Here is a 13,693-nt window from a genome sequence, read left to right as displayed (position 1 = left end):
AGGGGAGATGTCCTTTGCCAAATGTCCCACCATCCTGCCCAGGAGGAGGGCGCGGCTCCTGATCCAGAGGTCCCACAGGGTTCTTCCCTGGGGCCAAAATAGCACCTGGTGGCGCTTGCCTGCTGTCCGGGGCCCCAGTGGAGATGTGCTCACAGCCTGGGAAATTGGCCCTGCATCCACTGGTCCCAGGGACCTCCGCAATCCCGGGCACGTGCCAGGCGTGCACGGGAGCACAGCCCCAGGGGCAGAAAGGCCAAGAATTGGTGAGTCAGGCGGGATGGATCCCGGTCCTTGGGTGTGCCCTTGGAGTTGAGATGCCCTCACGGTGAGTATTCTTGGGCTCGCAGGTTTTGTGGACCAGCGTGCCTGAAGGGCCACAGCAAAGGCCAAAGGCCCAGCAGAGTGTGGGTCAAGAGCAAGTGTCCGCGGTGCCCTCCAAGTTTCCCAGGTGGCCTTGACAGGGACGCTTCACCCCTCAGGCCAAAGAGGGTGTCCCAGCCTGGGAGGGAGTGACGCCTGCACCCACACAGTGCGCTCCCCAGGCACCAGGGGGCATTGGAGTTCAGAGGAGCCTGGGCCCTGGCGGGCCAGGGGCGCTCACCACCTGGCCCATGGCAGACAGAGCACTGGGGAGGGAGGGGCACCACCCGCGCAGGCCCCAGAGGAGACTCCCTGGGCACTGCTGGGCGAGGGGCGACACCCACAGGACCCAGAGGGGACTGAGCCCTGGGCGGACGGGCGCTGGCCTCAGGACACAGGGGAGCCTGGGGACCTGCGGGGGAGGGGCGGTCACCCGCAAGCCCCAGAGCTCACTGGTCCTTAGGGCTCCTGGGGGGCTCACCCAGGAGACCCGGGCGCACCGAGGACCCTCGGGCGAGGGGCGCTCACCCGCAGGCCCCCGGAGGACAGGGAAGCCTCCTGGGCCCCCACCCCCACCCCCCAAGACAGGCGCTTGCCTGCCCGCAGGACCCTGAGGACACTGGGCGCCGATGGGCGAGGGGCGCTCACCCAAAGGCCGCAGTGCAGCAGCAATGCCAGTGTCCCAGGAGCCCTCCCCAAGCAGGATCTTGGGGACAGGGAACAGGGCTGGGACCCGCGGTGGGGACCTCGCACCCGCAGAACCCCCAAGAGCACACTGAGCACTGCAGGGCGAGGGGCGCTCACCAGCATGGCCCAGAGCACACTGGGGACCTGAGGCCGCCTGGGGGCGCTCCCCCACAGCCACCAGGCCTGGCCCTGCACTGCCTAAGGGAGGGGCGCTCACCCCCAGCCTCTAGGGAAGCCTGAGCCCCCTCGGGCCAGGGCTGCTCCCCGCCAGGCCACCCACTCAGGGCTGCCTGAGCACTGCCGGGTGAGGGGCGCTCACCCACAGGACCCAGAGCAGCCTGAGCGCTGGGGGGCTGAGGGTGCTCCCCCGCAGGAACCCTGGACAATGAGCTCAGGTGGGAGAGGGGCGCTCGCCCACAGGGCTCAGAGTCCAGGTCACCTTTTGCAGAGGATCCCTTGGCCCCTTGGCCCCAGTTACCTGGGCCAGGGTGGGACAGTGGCGCCCTCTCACTGGTCTCAGCAGTGCCTCCAAGATGGAGGGGAGATGTCCTTTGCCAAATGTCCCACCATCCTGCCCAGGAGGAGGGCGCGGCTCCTGATCCAGAGGTCCCACAGGGTTCTTCCCTGGGGCCAAGATAGCGCCTGGTGGCGCTTGCCTGCTGTCCGGGGCCCCAGTGGAGATGTGCTCACAGCCTGGGAAATTGGCCCTGCATCCACGGGTCCCCGGGACCTCCGCAATCCCGGGCGCGTGCCAGGCGTGCAGGGGTGCACAGCCCCAGGGGCAGAAAGGCCAAGAAATGGTGGGTCAGGCGGGATGGATCCCGGTCCTTGGGTGTGCCCTTGGAGTTGAGATGCCCTCAAGGTGAGTATTCTTGGGCTCGCAGGTTTTGTGGACCAGCGTGCCTGAAGGGCCACAGCAAAGGCCAAAGGCCCAGCAGAGTGTGGGCCAAGAGCAAGTGTCCGCGGTGCCCTCCATGTTTCCCAGGTGGCCTTGACAGGGACGCTTCACCCCTCAGGCCAAAGAGGGTGTCCCAGCCTGGGAGGGAGTGACCCCAGCACCCACACAGTGCGCTCCCCAGGCACCATGGGGCATTGGAGTTCTGAGGAGCCTGGGCCCTGGCGGGACAGGGGCGCTCACCACCTGGCCCAGGGCAGACAGAACACTGGGGAGGGAGGGGCACCACCCGCGCAGGCCCCAGAGGAGACCCCCTGAGCACTGCTGGGCGAGGGGCGCTCACCCACAGGACCCAGAGGGGACTGAGCCCTGGGCGGGGGGCGCGGGGGGGGGCGCTGGGCCTCAGGACACAGGGGAGCCTGGGGACCTGCGGGGGAGGGGCGGTCACCCGCAAGCCCCAGAGCTCACTGGTCCTTAGGGCTCCTGGGGGGCTCACCCAGGAGACCCGGGCGCACCGAGGACCCTCGGGCGAGGGGCGCTCACCCGCAGGCCCCCGGAGGACAGGGAAGCCTCCTGGGCCCCCACCCCCACCCCCGCAAGACAGGCGCTTGCCTGCCTGCAGGACCCTGAGGACACTGGGCGCCGATGGGCGAGGGGCGCTCACCCAAAGGCCGCAGTGCAGCAGCAATGCCAGTGTCCCAGGAGCCCTCCCCAAGCAGGATCTTGGGGACAGGGAACAGGGCTGGGACCCGCGGTGGGGACCTCGCACCCGCAGAACCCCCAAGAGCACACTGAGCACTGCAGGGCGAGGGGCGCTCACCAGCATGGCCCAGAGCACACTGGGGACCTGAGGCCGCCTGGGGGCGCTCCCCCACAGCCACCAGGCCTGGCCCTGCACTGCCTAAGGGAGGGGCGCTCACCCCCAGCCTCTAGGGAAGCCTGAGCCCCCTCGGGCCAGGGCTGCTCCCCGCCACGCCACCCACTCAGGGCTGCCTGAGCACTGCCGGGTGAGAGGCGCTCACCCACAGGACCCAGAGCAGCCTGAGCGCTGGGGGGCTGAGGGTGCTCCCCCGCAGGAACCCTGGACAATGAGCTCAGGTGGGAGAGGGGCGCTCGCCCACAGGGCTCAGAGTCCAGGTCACCTTTTGCAGAGGATCCCTGGGCCCCTTGTCCCCAGTTACCTGGGCCAGGGTGGGACAGTGGCGCCCTCTCACTGGTCTCAGCAGTGCCTCCAAGATGGAGGGGAGATGTCCTTTGCCAAATGTCCCACCATCCTGCCCAGGAGGAGGGCGCGGCTCCTGATCCAGAGGTCCCACAGGGTTCTTCCCTGGGGCCAAGATAGCACCTGGTGGCGCTTGCCTGCTGTCCGGGGCCCCAGTGGAGATGTGCTCACAGCCTGGGAAATTGGCCCTGCATCCACTGGTCCCCGGGACCTCCGCAATCCCGGGCGCGTGCCAGGCGTGCAGGGGAGCACAGCCCCAGGGGCAGAAAGGCCAAGAAATGGTGGGTCAGGCGGGATGGATCCCGGTCCTTGGGTGTGCCCTTGGAGTTGAGATGCCCTCACTGTGAGTATTCTTGGGCTCGCAGGTTTTGTGGACCAGCGTGCCTGAAGGGCCACAGCAAAGGCCAAAGGCCCAGCAGAGTGTGGGCCAAGAGCAAGTGTCCGCGGTGCCCTCCATGTTTCCCAGGTGGCCTTGACAGGGACGCTTCACCCCTCAGGCCAAAGAGGGTGTCCCAGCCTGGGAGGGAGTGACCCCAGCACCCACACAGTGCGCTCCCCAGGCACCATGGGGCATTGGAGTTCTGAGGAGCCTGGGCCCTGGCGGGCCAGGGGCGCTCACCACCTGGCCCAGGGCAGACAGAACACTGGGGAGGGAGGGGCACCACCCGCGCAGGCCCCAGAGGAGACCCCCTGAGCACTGCTGGGCGAGGGGCGCTCACCCACAGGACCCAGAGGGGACTGAGCCCTGGGCGGGGGGCGCGGGGGGGGGCGCTGGGCCTCAGGACACAGGGGAGCCTGGGGACCTGCGGGGGAGGGGCGGTCACCCGCAAGCCCCAGAGCTCACTGGTCCTTAGGGCTCCTGGGGGGCTCACCCAGGAGACCCGGGCGCACCGAGGACCCTCGGGCGAGGGGCGCTCACCCGCAGGCCCCCGGAGGACAGGGAAGCCTCCTGGGCCCCCACCCCCACCCCCGCAAGACAGGCGCTTGCCTGCCCGCAGGACCCTGAGGACACTGGGCGCCGATGGGCGAGGGGCGCTCACCCAAAGGCCGCAGTGCAGCAGCAATGCCAGTGTCCCAGGAGCCCTCCCCAAGCAGGATCTTGGGGACAGGGAACAGGGCTGGGACCCGCGGTGGGGACCTCGCACCCGCAGCACCCCCAAGAGCACACTGAGCACTGCAGGGCGAGGGGCGCACACCAGCATGGCCCAGAGCACACTGGGGACCTGAGGCCGCCTGGGGGCGCTCCCCCACAGCCACCAGGCCTGGCCCTGCACTGCCTAAGGGAGGGGCGCTCACCCCCAGCCTCTAGGGAAGCCTGAGCCCCCTCGGGCCAGGGCTGCTCCCCGCCACGCCACCCACTCAGGGCTGCCTGAGCACTGCCGGGTGAGGGGCGCTCACCCACAGGACCCAGAGCAGCCTGAGCGCTGGGGGGCTGAGGGTGCTCCCCCGCAGGAACCCTGGACAATGAGCTCAGGTGGGAGAGGGGCGCTCGCCCACAGGGCTCAGAGTCCAGGTCACCTTTTGCAGAGGATCCCTGGGCCCCTTGTCCCCAGTTACCTGGGCCAGGGTGGGACAGTGGCGCCCTCTCACTGGTCTCAGCAGTGCCTCCAAGATGGAGGGGAGATGTCCTTTGCCAAATGTCCCACCATCCTGCCCAGGAGGAGGGCGCGGCTCCTGATCCAGAGGTCCCACAGGGTTCTTCCCTGGGGCCAAGATAGCACCTGGTGGCGCTTGCCTGCTGTCCGGGGCCCCAGTGGAGATGTGCTCACAGCCTGGGAAATTGGCCCTGCATCCACTGGTCCCAGGGACCTCCGCAATCCCGGGCGCGTGCCAGGCGTGCAGGGGAGCACAGCCCCAGGGGCAGAAAGGCCAAGAAATGGTGGGTCAGGCGGGATGGATCCCGGTCCTTGGGTGTGCCCTTGGAGTTGAGATGCCCTCACGGTGAGTATTCTTGGGCTCGCAGGTTTTGTGGACCAGCGTGCCTGAAGGGCCACAGCAAAGGCCAAAGGCCCAGCAGAGTGTGGGCCAAGAGCAAGTGTCCGCGGTGCCCTCCATGTTTCCCAGGTGGCCTTGACAGGGACGCTTCACCCCTCAGGCCAAAGAGGGTGTCCCAGCCTGGGAGGGAGTGACCCCAGCACCCACACAGTGCGCTCCCCAGGCACCATGGGGCATTGGAGTTCTGAGGAGCCTGGGCCCTGGCGGGCCAGGGGCGCTCACCACCTGGCCCAGGGCAGACAGAACACTGGGGAGGGAGGGGCACCACCCCCGCAGGCCCCAGAGGAGACTCCCTGAGCACTGCTGGGCGAGGGGCGCTCACCCACAGGACCCAGAGGGGACTGAGCCCTGGGCGGGGGGCGCGGGGGGGGGCGCTGGGCCTCAGGACACAGGGGAGCCTGGGGACCTGCGGGGGAGGGGCGGTCACCCGCAAGCCCCAGAGCTCACTGGTCCTTAGGGCTCCTGGGGGGCTCACCCAGGAGACCCGGGCGCACCGAGGACCCTCGGGCGAGGGGCGCTCACCCGCAGGCCCCCGGAGGACAGGGAAGCCTCCTGGGCCCCCACCCCCACCCCCCAAGACAGGCGCTTGCCTGCCCGCAGGACCCTGAGGACACTGGGCGCCGATGGGCGAGGGGCGCTCACCCAAAGGCCGCAGTGCAGCAGCAATGCCAGTGTCCCAGGAGCCCTCCCCAAGCAGGATCTTGGGGACAGGGAACAGGGCTGGGACCCGCGGTGGGGACCTCGCACCCGCAGAACCCCCAAGAGCACACTGAGCACTGCAGGGCGAGGGGCGCTCACCAGCATGGCCCAGAGCACACTGGGGACCTGAGGCCGCCTGGGGGCGCTCCCCCACAGCCACCAGGCCTGGCCCTGCACTGCCTAAGGGAGGGGCGCTCACCCCCAGCCTCTAGGGAAGCCTGAGCCCCCTCGGCCCAGGGCTGCTCCCCGCCACGCCACCCACTCAGGGCTGCCTGAGCACTGCCGGGTGAGGGGCGCTCACCCACAGGACCCAGAGCAGCCTGAGCGCTGGGGGGCTGAGGGTGCTCCCCCGCAGGAACCCTGGACAATGAGCTCAGGTGGGAGAGGGGCGCTCGCCCACAGGGCTCAGAGTCCAGGTCACCTTTTGCAGAGGATCCCTGGGCCCCTTGTCCCCAGTTACCTGGGCCAGGGTGGGACAGTGGCGCCCTCTCACTGGTCTCAGCAGTGCCTCCAAGATGGAGGGGAGATGTCCTTTGCCAAATGTCCCACCATCCTGCCCAGGAGGAGGGCGCGGCTCCTGATCCAGAGGTCCCACAGGGTTCTTCCCTGGGGCCAAGATAGCGCCTGGTGGCGCTTGCCTGCTGTCCGGGCCCCAGTGGAGATGTGCTCACAGCCTGGGAAATTCGCCCTGCATCCACTGGTCCCCGGGACCTCCGCAATCCCGGGCGCGTGCCAGGCGTGCAGGGGAGCACAGCCCCAGGGGCAGAAAGGCCAAGAAATGGTGGGTCAGGCGGGATGGATCCCGGTCCTTGGGTGTGCCCTTGGAGTTGAGATGCCCTCACGGTGAGTATTCTTGGGCTCGCAGGTTTTGTGGACCAGCGTGCCTGAAGGGCCACAGCAAAGGCCAAAGGCCCAGCAGAGTGTGGGCCAAGAGCAAGTGTCCGCGGTGCCCTCCATGTTTCCCAGGTGGCCTTGACAGGGACGCTTCACCCCTCAGGCCAAAGAGGGTGTCCCAGCCTGGGAGGGAGTGACCCCAGCACCCACACAGTGCGCTCCCCAGGCACCATGGGGCATTGGAGTTCTGAGGAGCCTGGGCCCTGGCGGGCCAGGGGCGCTCACCACCTGGCCCAGGGCAGACAGAACACTGGGGAGGGAGGGGCACCACCCGCGCAGGCCCCAGAGGAGACCCCCTGAGCACTGCTGGGCGAGGGGCGCTCACCCACAGGACCCAGAGGGGACTGAGCCCTGGGCGGGGGGCGCGGGGGGGGGGCGCTGGGCCTCAGGACACAGGGGAGCCTGGGGACCTGCGGGGGAGGGGCGGTCACCCGCAAGCCCCAGAGCTCACTGGTCCTTAGGGCTCCTGGGGGGCTCACCCAGGAGACCCGGGCGCACCGAGGACCCTCGGGCGAGGGGCGCTCACCCGCAGGCCCCCGGAGGACAGGGAAGCCTCCTGGGCCCCCACCCCCACCCCCGCAAGACAGGCGCTTGCCTGCCCGCAGGACCCTGAGGACACTGGGCGCCGATGGGCGAGGGGCGCTCACCCAAAGGCCGCAGTGCAGCAGCAATGCCAGTGTCCCAGGAGCCCTCCCCAAGCAGGATCTTGGGGACAGGGAACAGGGCTGGGACCCGCGGTGGGGACCTCGCACCCGCAGAACCCCCAAGAGCACACTGAGCACTGCAGGGCGAGGGGCGCTCACCAGCATGGCCCAGAGCACACTGGGGACCTGAGGCCGCCTGGGGGCGCTCCCCCACAGCCACCAGGCCTGGCCCTGCACTGCCTAAGGGAGGGGCGCTCACCCCCAGCCTCTAGGGAAGCCTGAGCCCCCTCGGCCCAGGGCTGCTCCCCGCCACGCCACCCACTCAGGGCTGCCTGAGCACTGCCGGGTGAGGGGCGCTCACCCACAGGACCAGAGCAGCCTGAGCGCTGGGGGGCTGAGGGTGCTCCCCCGCAGGAACCCTGGACAATGAGCTCAGGTGGGAGAGGGGCGCTCGCCCACAGGGCTCAGAGTCCAGGTCACCTTTTGCAGAGGATCCCTGGGCCCCTTGTCCCCAGTTACCTGGGCCAGGGTGGGACAGTGGCGCCCTCTCACTGGTCTCAGCAGTGCCTCCAAGATGGAGGGGAGATGTCCTTTGCCAAATGTCCCACCATCCTCCCCAGGAGGAGGGCGCGGCTCCTGATCCAGAGGTCCCACAGGGTTCTTCCCTGGGGCCAAGATAGCGCCTGGTGGCGCTTGCCTGCTGTCCGGGCCCCAGTGGAGATGTGCTCACAGCCTGGGAAATTGGCCCTGCATCCACTGGTCCCCGGGACCTCCGCAATCCCGGGCGCGTGGCAGGCGTGCAGGGGAGCACAGCCCCAGGGGCAGAAAGGCCAAGAAATGGTGGGTCAGGCGGGATGGATCCCGGTCCTTGGGTGTGCCCTTGGAGTTGAGATGCCCTCACGGTGAGTATTCTTGGGCTCGCAGGTTTTGTGGACCAGCGTGCCTGAAGGGCCACAGCAAAGGCCAAAGGCCCAGCAGAGTGTGGGCCAAGAGCAAGTGTCCGCGGTGCCCTCCATGTTTCCCAGGTGGCCTTGACAGGGACGCTTCACCCCTCAGGCCAAAGAGGGTGTCCCAGCCTGGGAGGGAGTGACCCCAGCACCCACACAGTGCGCTCCCCAGGCACCATGGGGCATTGGAGTTCTGAGGAGCCTGGGCCCTGGCGGGCCAGGGGCGCTCACCACCTGGCCCAGGGCAGACAGAACACTGGGGAGGGAGGGGCACCACCCGCGCAGGCCCCAGAGGAGACCCCCTGAGCACTGCTGGGCGAGGGGCGCTCACCCACAGGACCCAGAGGGGACTGAGCCCTGGGCGGGGGGCGCGGGGGGGGGGCGCTGGGCCTCAGGACACAGGGGAGCCTGGGGACCTGCGGGGGAGGGGCGGTCACCCGCAAGCCCCAGAGCTCACTGGTCCTTAGGGCTCCTGGGGGGCTCACCCAGGAGACCCGGGCGCACCGAGGACCCTCGGGCGAGGGGCGCTCACCCGCAGGCCCCCGGAGGACAGGGAAGCCTCCTGGGCCCCCACCCCCACCCCCGCAAGACAGGCGCTTGCCTGCCCGCAGGACCCTGAGGACACTGGGCGCCGATGGGCGAGGGGCGCTCACCCAAAGGCCGCAGTGCAGCAGCAATGCCAGTGTCCCAGGAGCCCTCCCCAAGCAGGATCTTGGGGACAGGGAACAGGGCTGGGACCCGCGGTGGGGACCTCGCACCCGCAGCACCCCCAAGAGCACACTGAGCACTGCAGGGCGAGGGGCGCACACCAGCATGGCCCAGAGCACACTGGGGACCTGAGGCCGCCTGGGGGCGCTCCCCCACAGCCACCAGGCCTGGCCCTGCACTGCCTAAGGGAGGGGCGCTCACCCCCAGCCTCTAGGGAAGCCTGAGCCCCCTCGGGCCAGGGCTGCTCCCCGCCACGCCACCCACTCAGGGCTGCCTGAGCACTGCCGGGTGAGGGGCGCTCACCCACAGGACCCAGAGCAGCCTGAGCGCTGGGGGGCTGAGGGTGCTCCCCCGCAGGAACCCTGGACAATGAGCTCAGGTGGGAGAGGGGCGCTCGCCCACAGGGCTCAGAGTCCCGGTCACCTTTTGCAGAGGATCCCTGGGCCCCTTGTCCCCAGTTACCTGGGCCAGGGTGGGACAGTGGCGCCCTCTCACTGGTCTCAGCAGTGCCTCCAAGATGGAGGGGAGATGTCCTTTGCCAAATGTCCCACCATCCTGCCCAGGAGGAGGGCGCGGCTCCTGATCCAGAGGTCCCACAGGGTTCTTCCCTGGGGCCAAGATAGCACCTGGTGGCGCTTGCCTGCTGTCCGGGGCCCCAGTGGAGATGTGCTCACAGCCTGGGAAATTGGCCCTGCATCCACTGGTCCCAGGGACCTCCGCAATCCCGGGCACGTGCCAGGCGTGCACGGGAGCACAGCCCCAGGGGCAGAAAGGCCAAGAATTGGTGAGTCAGGCGGGATGGATCCCGGTCCTTGGGTGTGCCCTTGGAGTTGAGATGCCCTCACGGTGAGTATTCTTGGGCTCGCAGGTTTTGTGGACCAGCGTGCCTGAAGGGCCACAGCAAAGGCCAAAGGCCCAGCAGAGTGTGGGTCAAGAGCAAGTGTCCGCGGTGCCCTCCAAGTTTCCCAGGTGGCCTTGACAGGGACGCTTCACCCCTCAGGCCAAAGAGGGTGTCCCAGCCTGGGAGGGAGTGACGCCTGCACCCACACAGTGCGCTCCCCAGGCACCAGGGGGCATTGGAGTTCAGAGGAGCCTGGGCCCTGGCGGGCCAGGGGCGCTCACCACCTGGCCCATGGCAGACAGAGCACTGGGGAGGGAGGGGCACCACCCGCGCAGGCCCCAGAGGAGACTCCCTGGGCACTGCTGGGCGAGGGGCGACACCCACAGGACCCAGAGGGGACTGAGCCCTGGGCGGACGGGCGCTGGCCTCAGGACACAGGGGAGCCTGGGGACCTGCGGGGGAGGGGCGGTCACCCGCAAGCCCCAGAGCTCACTGGTCCTTAGGGCTCCTGGGGGGCTCACCCAGGAGACCCGGGCGCACCGAGGACCCTCGGGCGAGGGGCGCTCACCCGCAGGCCCCCGGAGGACAGGGAAGCCTCCTGGGCCCCCACCCCCACCCCCCAAGACAGGCGCTTGCCTGCCCGCAGGACCCTGAGGACACTGGGCGCCGATGGGCGAGGGGCGCTCACCCAAAGGCCGCAGTGCAGCAGCAATGCCAGTGTCCCAGGAGCCCTCCCCAAGCAGGATCTTGGGGACAGGGAACAGGGCTGGGACCCGCGGTGGGGACCTCGCACCCGCAGAACCCCCAAGAGCACACTGAGCACTGCAGGGCGAGGGGCGCTCACCAGCATGGCCCAGAGCACACTGGGGACCTGAGGCCGCCTGGGGGCGCTCCCCCACAGCCACCAGGCCTGGCCCTGCACTGCCTAAGGGAGGGGCGCTCACCCCCAGCCTCTAGGGAAGCCTGAGCCCCCTCGGGCCAGGGCTGCTCCCCGCCAGGCCACCCACTCAGGGCTGCCTGAGCACTGCCGGGTGAGGGGCGCTCACCCACAGGACCCAGAGCAGCCTGAGCGCTGGGGGGCTGAGGGTGCTCCCCCGCAGGAACCCTGGACAATGAGCTCAGGTGGGAGAGGGGCGCTCGCCCACAGGGCTCAGAGTCCAGGTCACCTTTTGCAGAGGATCCCTTGGCCCCTTGGCCCCAGTTACCTGGGCCAGGGTGGGACAGTGGCGCCCTCTCACTGGTCTCAGCAGTGCCTCCAAGATGGAGGGGAGATGTCCTTTGCCAAATGTCCCACCATCCTGCCCAGGAGGAGGGCGCGGCTCCTGATCCAGAGGTCCCACAGGGTTCTTCCCTGGGGCCAAGATAGCGCCTGGTGGCGCTTGCCTGCTGTCCGGGGCCCCAGTGGAGATGTGCTCACAGCCTGGGAAATTGGCCCTGCATCCACGGGTCCCCGGGACCTCCGCAATCCCGGGCGCGTGCCAGGCGTGCAGGGGTGCACAGCCCCAGGGGCAGAAAGGCCAAGAAATGGTGGGTCAGGCGGGATGGATCCCGGTCCTTGGGTGTGCCCTTGGAGTTGAGATGCCCTCAAGGTGAGTATTCTTGGGCTCGCAGGTTTTGTGGACCAGCGTGCCTGAAGGGCCACAGCAAAGGCCAAAGGCCCAGCAGAGTGTGGGCCAAGAGCAAGTGTCCGCGGTGCCCTCCATGTTTCCCAGGTGGCCTTGACAGGGACGCTTCACCCCTCAGGCCAAAGAGGGTGTCCCAGCCTGGGAGGGAGTGACCCCAGCACCCACACAGTGCGCTCCCCAGGCACCATGGGGCATTGGAGTTCTGAGGAGCCTGGGCCCTGGCGGGACAGGGGCGCTCACCACCTGGCCCAGGGCAGACAGAACACTGGGGAGGGAGGGGCACCACCCGCGCAGGCCCCAGAGGAGACCCCCTGAGCACTGCTGGGCGAGGGGCGCTCACCCACAGGACCCAGAGGGGACTGAGCCCTGGGCGGGGGGCGCGGGGGGGGGCGCTGGGCCTCAGGACACAGGGGAGCCTGGGGACCTGCGGGGGAGGGGCGGTCACCCGCAAGCCCCAGAGCTCACTGGTCCTTAGGGCTCCTGGGGGGCTCACCCAGGAGACCCGGGCGCACCGAGGACCCTCGGGCGAGGGGCGCTCACCCGCAGGCCCCCGGAGGACAGGGAAGCCTCCTGGGCCCCCACCCCCACCCCCGCAAGACAGGCGCTTGCCTGCCTGCAGGACCCTGAGGACACTGGGCGCCGATGGGCGAGGGGCGCTCACCCAAAGGCCGCAGTGCAGCAGCAATGCCAGTGTCCCAGGAGCCCTCCCCAAGCAGGATCTTGGGGACAGGGAACAGGGCTGGGACCCGCGGTGGGGACCTCGCACCCGCAGAACCCCCAAGAGCACACTGAGCACTGCAGGGCGAGGGGCGCTCACCAGCATGGCCCAGAGCACACTGGGGACCTGAGGCCGCCTGGGGGCGCTCCCCCACAGCCACCAGGCCTGGCCCTGCACTGCCTAAGGGAGGGGCGCTCACCCCCAGCCTCTAGGGAAGCCTGAGCCCCCTCGGGCCAGGGCTGCTCCCCGCCACGCCACCCACTCAGGGCTGCCTGAGCACTGCCGGGTGAGGGGCGCTCACCCACAGGACCCAGAGCAGCCTGAGCGCTGGGGGGCTGAGGGTGCTCCCCCGCAGGAACCCTGGACAATGAGCTCAGGTGGGAGAGGGGCGCTCGCCCACAGGGCTCAGAGTCCAGGTCACCTTTTGCAGAGGATCCCTGGGCCCCTTGTCCCCAGTTACCTGGGCCAGGGTGGGACAGTGGCGCCCTCTCACTGGTCTCAGCAGTGCCTCCAAGATGGAGGGGAGATGTCCTTTGCCAAATGTCCCACCATCCTGCCCAGGAGGAGGGCGCGGCTCCTGATCCAGAGGTCCCACAGGGTTCTTCCCTGGGGCCAAGATAGCGCCTGGTGGCGCTTGCCTGCTGTCCGGGGCCCCAGTGGAGATGTGCTCACAGCCTGGGAAATTGGCCCTGCATCCACTGGTCCCCGGGACCTCCGCAATCCCGGGCGCGTGCCAGGCGTGCAGGGGAGCACAGCCCCAGGGGCAGAAAGGCCAAGAAATGGTGGGTCAGGCGGGATGGATCCCGGTCCTTGGGTGTGCCCTTGGAGTTGAGATGCCCTCACGGTGAGTATTCTTGGGCTCGCAGGTTTTGTGGACCAGCGTGCCTGAAGGGCCACAGCAAAGGCCAAAGGCCCAGCAGAGTGTGGGCCAAGAGCAAGTGTCCGCGGTGCCCTCCATGTTTCCCAGGTGGCCTTGACAGGGACGCTTCACCCCTCAGGCCAAAGAGGGTGTCCCAGCCTGGGAGGGAGTGACCCCAGCACCCACACAGTGCGCTCCCCAGGCACCATGGGGCATTGGAGTTCTGAGGAGCCTGGGCCCTGGCGGGCCAGGGGCGCTCACCACCTGGCCCAGGGCAGACAGAACACTGGGGAGGGAGGGGCACCACCCGCGCAGGCCCCAGAGGAGACCCCCTGAGCACTGCTGGGCGAGGGGCGCTCACCCACAGGACCCAGAGGGGACTGAGCCCTGGGCGGGGGGCGCGGGGGGGGGGGGCGCTGGGCCTCAGGACACAGGGGAGCCTGGGGACCTGCGGGGGAGGGGCGGTCACCCGCAAGCCCCAGAGCTCACTGGTCCTTAGGGCTCCTGGGGGGCTCACCCAGGAGACCCGGGCGCACCGAGGACCCTCGGGCGAGGGGCGCTCACCCGCAGGCCCCCGGAGGACAGGGAAGCCTCCTGGG

The sequence above is a fragment of the Spermophilus citellus genome (genome assembly GCF_964194105.1).
Source record: "Spermophilus citellus genome assembly, chromosome: 17".
Lineage (NCBI taxonomy): Eukaryota > Metazoa > Chordata > Mammalia > Rodentia > Sciuridae > Spermophilus > Spermophilus citellus.
Note: the sequence above shows the minus strand (reverse complement) of the source record.